Genomic DNA, 9,868 nt, shown 5'->3' on the forward strand with positions numbered 1-9,868 from the left:
TGGGAAAGTCTCTCCTCTCATGCATAGAAATGCTCAACCTCTTGTTCCTCTCTGGTCCCAGGGTCTGTGGTTGGAGGCTTATACTCTCTGTCCAATGTGAGCTGCAAATTCCTCAGGCATTTAGCACACTGAGGCCTATGGAACATTCCTGAGAGCTGGATGCCTGCCCTACCCCTGGAACACATCCCATCCAGGCACATCGGGGATCCCACCAGTTCTGAGATATGTGCCTAGACCTCTCTCATCCAGAGAGGATGCTCTTTTTCTTGTCTGCATTTGATAACTACTCATCCCGTGACTTTTCCTGTATTATTAAATGCATTAGTGCTCAGCATGGAATCACTGGGGAAATCTGGATAAAGTCTGGAGTTAATAATAAAAATGTAGCAATGTCGATGTGTTGGTTTGGACAGAAGCACCCTGGCTAGGCAAGACGTTAACATTAGGGGAAGCTGGGTGAGGGATTGTGCAGGAGCTCTTTGTGCTATCTCTGCAAATTTTCTATCAGTTGGAAATTATTCTGAAATCCAAAAAATATTTTAAAAAATGCGTTAGACGTTTTATCCTGTAGCACAGTGGAAAGACTGAAGCTTTAGAGTGAGAATCTCGACCCGCCCACTCAGTAGCTGAGAGCTCTTGGCCAAGCAAACTACCCTGGGTCTGTTTGGCCATGAAAGGCAGGTATGTGCTATGTGGTCAGGATTGGACTTGCCCACTGAAACTGGTCCTCTCCCTCTTGTACAGTAATAGAACCTGGCTGGCCACCTTGAAGTTCATTATGGTCAGGTAGCTGTTCTGCCTGGAGCCAAATACCTGATCAGATTCTGGAAGCCGGCAATGGGACTGACTAATGCTGAACACACCTGGCTAGGGGAACCCACATCAGTGGGGCTGCAGGGGAGTTTGGGTACTAGTGGTTGTGGCTACGGTGTTCCATGGTAAATCACCTGGGAGCCGTGAGGAAACCCACATGCCTAGGCCACACCCTGGACCAGGAAACTCAGAGGCTCTGAGGGTAGGACCTGGGCTTTAATATTTTTTCAAGCTCTCCAGGCAACTCCAACACACATCAAAATTGAGCACTAGTGAACAAAGTCCACTCTTGAGCTTCTGAATAGTACGCAAACCATGCTTTTGGACTTTAGAAGGTGTTTCCATATCAATCAATAATGGGTGTGTTTGGGAATGCAAAACACGCTGAATGAAGTCTGGAATCTCACACCGAAGGGCCTGATGTAAGAGGATTTAGGAAGTTAAATTTCCTCATTCTGACCCCCTTCCAACCCTGCTTCACCCTCTTCTCGTTGTCTAGAACCAGCGTGACTTTTCCAACGGATGAAATCACCATTCTTTGAATCACTGTTTTCTGGATCAGAAAATTAAGTGGGCTTTGGTAAGGCCTTAGAGAGAGAGGAGAATTTGTGGAGTCAAGAAATAACTTTTACCCAAACAAATGTGACCATTTAGAAAAGTACTCATACGACTTGTATGTGTCCATACTAGTTGGAAAAATACAGCAAAGTGCAAAGAATAACGTTTCAATCACTCGTATCAATTTCAGAGATATAGATCATTAACATTTTGGTAGATTTAGTTCCCCTTTTTTATTTACATAAAAGTGGGATAATGGTGAATACAAAGTATTGTACCCTAGGGGCGCCTGGGTGGCGCAGTCGGTTAAGCGTCCGACTTCAGCCAGGTCACGATCTCGCAGTCCGTGAGTTCGAGCCCTGCGTCAGGCTCTGGGCTGATGGCTCAGAGCCTGGAGCCTGTTTCCGATTCTGTGTCTCCCTCTCTCTCTGCCCCTCCCCCGTTCATGCTCTGTCTCTCTCTGTCCCAAAAAAAATAAATACACTTTGAAAAAAAAAAAAAAACAAACACAAAGTATTGTACCCTACCTTACCACTTATTATTACTGTTTTGCACTAAATATTGTTGAAATTCTGATTTGAGTGGCTACATAATATTTTATCAAATGATTGCTTCATATTTTATGTAACTGTTTTTTTTTTTTTTATAAGTGCCATTCCATATTTTCCCTTTTAAAATTTCCTTTTAAATTTCCAACTGGGTGGCTCAGGTGGTTAAGCGTCCGATTTCACCTCAGGTCATGATCTCATGGTTCATGAATTCGAGTCCTGCATGGGGCTCTGCACTGACAGTGTGGAGCCTGCTTGGGATTTTCTCTCTGCTCCTTCACCACGCTCTCTCTGTCTCTTTAAATATATAAAAAACTTTAAAAATCCCTTTAATAAATTTATGTGTTAAATGGCTACCTTTGGCCAAATGCCTTTAAGATTTCCTGTGTGTGTGTGTGTGTGTGTGTGTGTGTGTGTGTTTGAGGCTGCTGCAATCATCTGAGCACTTGCTTCCTTGCACAGCAAAAATCTGCTCAAGCATATTGTTTGGGAAAGTCTTGCTTGTTTTCTTAAAGAGGTCTGGAGGCCCTAACAAATACCTACGGCTTCCTTCTATTCATTTCACATATTTTGGTTCAAAGATTTCATAACTCCATTCTCACCCTAACTATTCCCTAGGGCATAAGAGAAAAAGGAAAATATTTTTTAAAGGGCAAGGATCGTAGTCTTTTGTTGGCATGTTCCCCAACAAAGCCCTGTGTACACTTAAGGCTCTGTATAAATAAATGACATAAATATAGAGCTTGTGGGGGAGGGTTCTTGCCTGCTGTTTTTCTGGGGCCCAATGAAACTGTTTCGTTCATATGTTCATGAACTGAGGCTGCTTGTGTTTTGAGTTGGGACCAAGCAGAGACGTATTTGAGTGTTTGAATTAGACCAAGTCGAGACATGCAGATATTGATTTTCACACATGACCTCATTTGAGAATTGGGAGAAGAAGATGATGAAAGATGAAGGGGAGAAGAAGAAGAACAAATACAAGGAGGGGATGAAGTTGCAAGGGCCATAGAAATACCATGGCTTAATTTCCTGTGCATCCAGTTCCCTGGAGATCCTGTTAAAATGCAGGTTCTGATTTAGTAGGTCTGTGTAGGGCCTGGGTCTCTGCATTTCTAACAAGTTCCAAGTGTGGCTGGTGCAGCCACGCGGCCCTCACTTGAGAAGCTCGGTCTTCATGCGGGTTGTACCATTTTAGGACCAGTGCAAAGGTGCTCTCTTTCATTGTCGCTATTCCTATGTGCTGGTTCTCTCTCACTTCTGCTACCTCCTTAATCACTGACGATGCTCTTTCGTGTTCATGTTTTACAAAGGTGCCTCAACGCCGAATGGGACTTGTCTTCACTCTCCCTCTTTCCAGCAGCTTCTCCTTCCCATCCACCATGATTTTCGATTTCTCCATCTCATATCCAGCCCTTTCTTGGCTTGAATCACTCATTCAATTCTTCCGTCCTCACTCTACCAAACCTGGGTTTATTTCTCTAGAGATTTTCATGCACAGTCTTTGCCCCAAGAACGCCTTCCACCTTTTCTTTCTCGTCCTATCTCAGAACAAAATTGCAAATGGAATTTCCTAGTGGTGGATGAGTTTAGAGTAGACCAAACTTGTAGCCTTAGTGGACAGCTTTTGTTCAGCTCCCAGTTCACTTCTTTATGAAGTAATGTTCACCACAATATATGGTTTCTAGAAAGTCTGCAGGAAGACCGGTGTTTTCCCTAGAATGCAGTTCCTAGTCACCGTGGTAAATAGGCATATCCAGACTTGCAGTCAATGAAGGTCTTTAAGATTCCCTTTGGATGAGACTAATCCCAAAGGCTGCCTAACCTCCCTATAAATAAGAATTTTACAAGGCTTATTGCCCAAATGTTTGATTCTCCTGGCTGAAAACAGTGGTTTGAGTATGAGTCACTGACCACACATCGAAATGCCTGACACCATCCCTCCAAACCCACTCGGGGCCAGTAAACCGTGATTAAGCTTACAGAGCTGAAACAATCCTTTCCAGACCTAACTATGCATTTCACTCACAAAAACTTATAGCTGTTTTGGCAGTAACCTCATTATATTGTTCCATGGTGTGTCCGTTCAGAAATAATACAATATTATTTAAAGGTTGGCTTATACACCATTCTAGCAAATGGAACTATTAACTGGTATTTCTACAAAGTTATGATATAATGGTAAATGACACTTGTAACGAAGAGCTCAGAGCACTTGCTGCAGTGTCTTCTGAATCATCAAAAAAAAAATGTGACTTTTGCTCAATAATTTTGGGGGTTAAATATATTTGGAGTTTACTCTTGGGGAATTGGCCAGGTATACCTAATGATATCTTATATTGGCAGATCAATTTGCCATTTACCCAGTATTTTAAACAAGAAAACTTTATAATCCACAGTCTAAAGTGGAAGGAATTGAGACGAAGTGACTTGCTCAGAGTCCACAGAAGGTAGTAAGTGGAAAAGCCAGGACCCGGGATCCAGGTCTCCTGTTTTCTTTTCCGGTGGTTCTTTATCTGATTAATCAGAACACCCACTTCTCTTTGCAACCACTGATGAATCAAGTTAACTGAATGTTATCCTGAGTCTAGAGCAAGACTGTAAACTAAGGAGACAAATTTGGTTTTACCTCCATGTACACTTTGATAGAATTTGTATATCCAAAGTTCACATAGGACTTGTTCTCTAAAGTAATTTATTTAAAGCTGATATGCACCTATTACTTTATCTTTTCTTCTCACATTGTTTGTGAGTTGAACAAGAAAAAGAAAATGGCTTGTTATGTCAGAGCCATAGTCAATGTCAATTCAATTTGATTCAACAAACATTGGTGAAGTATCTGGTGTATGTCATGCAGAGTGCTGGGCACTGGAAGTAGGGAGGCGGACAAGACATGGTCACCCCCACCTGGAGGGATTTACAGACTTATAAAATCAGTGAATCTAATAAAGTGGTGAGGAGACTACCGTAGTGGCCCAAGGAGGGAATGGTCAACTGGGGAAGGCAGGTTGCTGGGGGGCGGGGGGGGTCTGATTCTTAAGGATGAAGAAGCAATTCCTAGGCACCTGTGTGGGCAGAGATTATTCCAGCATGAGGAAAGCTGACACATGGTCAAATAGTTGCTAGATCAACCCAGTCGCTAGCAATCTAGATGCCTGAAGTTGAATGTCTAGAGGTCTTGTCAAGAGATAGGGCCCAGCCAGGTCCTGTGTGTCACCCTAATGGACAATGGTGATTGGCGTTTACCCTTCAACAAGGGAAAGCCGCAGAGGGGTTTTAAGTTGAGGAGTAACCAAGAAGACAATACTTGGCAATTCTGGCTTTTGACCCTCATGAGGGCCCTTCCTCCTCTTCTCTCATTGGTTACCTTTGCTCTCTGCAGAAATGTCCTTTCTGCTGTGTAGTTAGAGAGCAGGCATTTCCAGCAAAGCTCCTAAGAGCCATCTTAGTCAGGGGCTCACCTGCTCACACTGCCATTTGGGGTCCCAGATTGTATATACCTGTTTTATTTACCAGACTTGACCTAAACAGTCAACCACATTACTTGATAATCAAGATAAAAGAAGTAGAGACTTCCCACTAAACGAGACGAAGTGGGAATCCCTGTTGCAGATGCTTAGATATTCTAAGCTTGAGACTGTGCCCATCTTTGGTGCTGCAAGATCGGTGAATTTCAGAGGTGAGTAGATTAAGTTTGACTTCAGGAGAAAGTCATGACCTGCTTTCTGACCAGCTGCGGAACAGCAGGTGAAGTAGCATCAAAAACAGAAATGTCTTGGGGCACCTGGGTGGCTCAGTCACTTAAGCGTCCGACTTTGACTCAGGTCATGGTCTCACAGTTCATTTATTTGAGCCCCTTGTGGGGCTCTGTGCTGACAGTGCAGAGCCTGCTTTGGATTCTCTCTCTCCCTCTCTCTTTACCTCTCCCCTGTTCCCACTCTCTCTCTCAAAAATAAATAAATAAACATTAAAAAAGAAAACCCCAAACAAATAGAAATGTCTTCAGTCTTTCTCTACAACCAGGGACCTAGCCTTCTCGCACAGGCTCCTAGAGGAAGAGAAGCATCCGGACCCACCCGATGCCTAAATGGCTCCCTCCCTGGCCATCCCAAAGCTACAGAGGCTTTATCAAAAGCAGCTCCAGGCTCTTTCCCAAGTAGGCAATTTCATATCTCTGCTTCCATCTCTGTCTTCCTACTTCGTCTTCTGAGTGTCCAATCCAGGCCCCCGAGGTCACTTCTTACCAACTGCCACTTGGTTCCAATCAGTGTGTGTGGTTCAGCAGTGTGTGCGTGGCGGGGGGGGGGGGGGGTGGAGAGGAGGCAGTTAAAGATGAAGCCACTGGGAGTACCCTCCTCTGCTCGAGGGACAGCACTGAGGGCCACTCTACCCTCACTCAGCCACCCACAGTCCACTCCTGCTTGGTCCAGCAGAGGAACAGTCATCACATGTCATATTTGCAAACTGTTAGATGAGTAACGAAAGCAACCTCACTCTGTTTGGCCTGATAGTTTAATGTCTTTTTTCCACTTATTTGAGGATTATCCGGAACATCAACGCAGTGCATACAACATACAATCATCGATGGTGTGTGCAGTACCTACAAGGTATATTTATTTCACAGGCAATCAGGGTTATACAAATTTCATAACTTCAATTACTTAAGTTGTTTAAGTGGAAAAAACTTTTTTAAAGGGATAGCACCTTAATTTATAATTTAAAGAATTTGCAAATATAACTCATCTACCTGTGCTTCCCTCACTAATATTTTAATTATCTTTGATTCTTCCTTTGAAGGATGAACATTTTGGAAGTACATGCTTATCTCTTTTGAGCCTTTTATCTTGTGCCCTTCTTGTCTTTGCTGAAATTTTTGGAGAAGGATATTAAAATTTGTCATTACCAGTACTGTGGGCTCCCAATGGGGCGGAGGGAGAAAATTGCAACTGATGCTGATTACGGGTGAGGGGGAAATAGCTGGGGTATAGGGGAATGGCAACAGACTCCCCCTCCCCCAGGAGTAGAACCCATGGTTCAAACCACTAAGCTTGGGGAGTGGTACTAAGTGTGATCTGGACAGGGCTGGTCCATGGGAGAATTGTATCCAAGTTAAGCAGGTAGAGCAGAGGGTAGGATATCTAAGGAGAGTTTGGGTGTACTATGTATATCCAACATGTTTATCCAACATGTCCATCTGTCCTGGGGAAGAGACAGGAATGAGCAGGGCCCCAGCCAATTGGACCAGAGCTCAGGAATGGGCCCTAGTCCCAACAGGGAGCTGGAGAGGAAATTGGAACCAGAAATCATGGCAGAGAACAGTCAGACAGATGGACCATATGTGGTTGCTTGGGATAGGGAGACTGCAGCTCCCATTTCTGTGGACACCCAAAGGCAGATTCATTCTTGCCAGGAGCACTGGACACTGGGCATGGGGCTCTTTCCAGCTCCCCGTCAACAGCAGAGAAAGCTGCAACCCTGCATTGCAAGCCTGCCTTTGCATGGGCTCAGAGACCAGGCTAAATGAGCCTACAGATCTTGGAGCTCCTTTCTTCCTATTCTGAAAAGCTTTCTTTTCTCTTTCCCTCCTTATCTAACCATAGATATTACCATCTTACATTTACAGTTGGCACTTTACCAGTTACAAAGCAATTTCATACATACTGCCTCAGACAGAATCTAATACCAGCCTGAAAGATGAATCAAGGAGGAATTACTACATATGAGGAAAGGGAAGTCAAGTAAGTGCCCAAGGTCACACAGTGAATCCTGTTATTATGCACCCCCACTCAAGTACAGGACTGCCCACATTCTGAGATGAATTCTGAGGATGTCTATAGGAAGCCACTGGCCCAGAAAATCTATGATTCTGATGAGTTGCGTGTTGGGCACTGGGAGCCTTACCTGAGTGAGTTCCCTGGGCCCTTGCTTCTTGGGTCTTTAGTCCTCTAACTGGGCTTTTCCATCCTGTAGTAGCTGTTTCTGAGATGTACCTGCCTAAGCTCATCGGGCTTACCTGCTCCCCTCTCCCTTGAATGATGCCCCTGGAGTTGGACCTAGGTCCTCATAATTTGCCTGCAAAGCCTATACCTGTCTCTTGTAAGGAAGTGGTAGGCTAGTTATCTCTAGATCCTTTAGGGCTAAGGGCCTGGGGGAGCAAACACTTGGGTACATCCTGCCCCACATTTTATTCCCTTTCATGAGGAATGTCTTGTGTGTCCTTTTTGATGGTTTAAAAAGTATGCCTCTTTTATAGACGGTGGTCTTGCTATTATGATGATCTCTCTCCAAGAATCTTTGCTCTTTGTGGGGTATGACAGTAAGTGTTGATGCCACACGTGCAAGTGCTGAAAGGTGACAATTAATTCATTTAAGGTCACAAACCAAGTCAGAGATGAGACAGAAACAGCCTCTAAATCTTCTCTTTCCTCCTAAATTCTGTCTTTCTCCAAAATGACAGGCAACACTGGAGAGTCCAGATTCCTCTTCTATTCAGCTGGGACAAAGAACGAGTTATAAATCTCCTGCAGTAAAAAATGCCATGAAAATGATCAAAAGAGACATGATGTTAGCAGTCATTCTTTTCTCATTGTTTGGTCTCCTTCTTAACATCTAAAGCAAGCGCTCAGAGAAGATACTAAGGGTGGGGCGGGCACAGTTCAGAGTTTTACCAAATGCTCAACATCACTACCTCCACCCTCCCATTGCCTGGTTCCAAAGGTCCTTATAACTCTGGATCTCTGGACTTTGTTAGGGGCCCAGGATGGGCCTCAGACAGGGATGCTAGTCACGGAATTAGTAAGCACTTCTGTGCAGTAGTCTGAGCATTGGCTGCAGTGGGTCTCAGGGGCTTTTTGACTATGTTTGAAAGTGGACCGGATGGGCTTTGGCATGGAAATAATGAGGAAGAAGCTAAGCCAGGATGTCATCCCAGCTGCAGTCTAGCTTTGATATGATCCCAAAGGAGCACGGATGGTATCACAGAGCTGGTTCCACCTTGAGATAGGGCTGCAACTGTTTGTATAAGGGGCTACTCCATGTCAATCAGACATTGGCCCACTGCCCCAAACGGAAGGGATGGTGCGATCGCCAGGACAAGGGGCTCCCATGCAGTGAAAGGCAATTCTCCAGAGATGAGGCCAGCAGTGAGCCCTTCACAGCTATCCAGGAGGGGGACCAACAAAGTCCATCTGGTACAGGGGGATGAATGGTGATCATCAGAGGCCATTTGGCAGAGCTGAAGCCATAGAAATACCTATCATATTTTGGCTTTCTGGTACTAGACTGAGCAGGTCTTATTGGGGGACTGATCTAGGTTTTGTGAGTCCTGAAGCTTATTACAATTTGGGGAGCCTTCTCTAAGAAAAAGGACACAAACTATGTCAAAATTAGGTTCCCAGCCTGTGCAGATGGTAGGTCCTGAAGCTAAAGCTGTGTAGTCCCATCCATCTCTGAGTGTTTTTGCTTCTTTGTGCAGAAGAGAAGACTGAGGATCAGAGTTTAAGGAAAATTGCCCAAGGACATCAGTCAAGGAAGTGGCTGGAGCTGGAGCCCTATCCTTCTGGCTCATAGTCCAGAGCCTGCTCTGTGATAACACCAGTCAAGCCCACAGCAGAAGGCTGCTAGGAAGGTCAGGAGATAACAAACGGGAACATGCTTTGTAAGCTCTCCCTGAAGGGTCATGTGGCTATAAGGCATTATGATTAAACGGACAATTGATCTGGGAGACGGGATGTTGCCAAAATGAATAACTTGGTCAAAGACTATATATATATATATATATATTCTCTCCTCCTGCGTTTTCCACACTGGTTTGCTAGGTTTATACAATAGCAAGTATCTCTGGCTTGATTCAAACCTGCGAGCTCCCAAAATTGGCATGAGTAATAAATTGATAAATCTCCCAGGCTTGTGGCTCCTTGCCTGAGCATGAACACAGAACACAAAAACTTTAT

At 44.4% G+C, this 9,868-nt stretch overlaps 1 long non-coding RNA gene across 1 annotated transcript; it reads left to right on the forward strand.

Moving 5' to 3' along the window:
* Nucleotides 1-6,275: 6,275 nt before the first annotated feature.
* Nucleotides 6,276-9,445, forward strand: LOC125161597 (uncharacterized). The gene is made up of 3 exons (XR_007150693.1): nucleotides 6,276-6,523; nucleotides 7,540-7,654; nucleotides 9,391-9,445. It is a non-coding gene; the product is annotated as an uncharacterized LOC125161597 (long non-coding RNA).
* The last annotated feature ends 423 nt before the right edge of the window (nucleotides 9,446-9,868 follow it).

Source organism: Prionailurus viverrinus, chromosome A3, assembly GCF_022837055.1.
Source record: "Prionailurus viverrinus isolate Anna chromosome A3, UM_Priviv_1.0, whole genome shotgun sequence".
NCBI classification, from domain to species: Eukaryota; Metazoa; Chordata; class Mammalia; order Carnivora; family Felidae; genus Prionailurus; species Prionailurus viverrinus.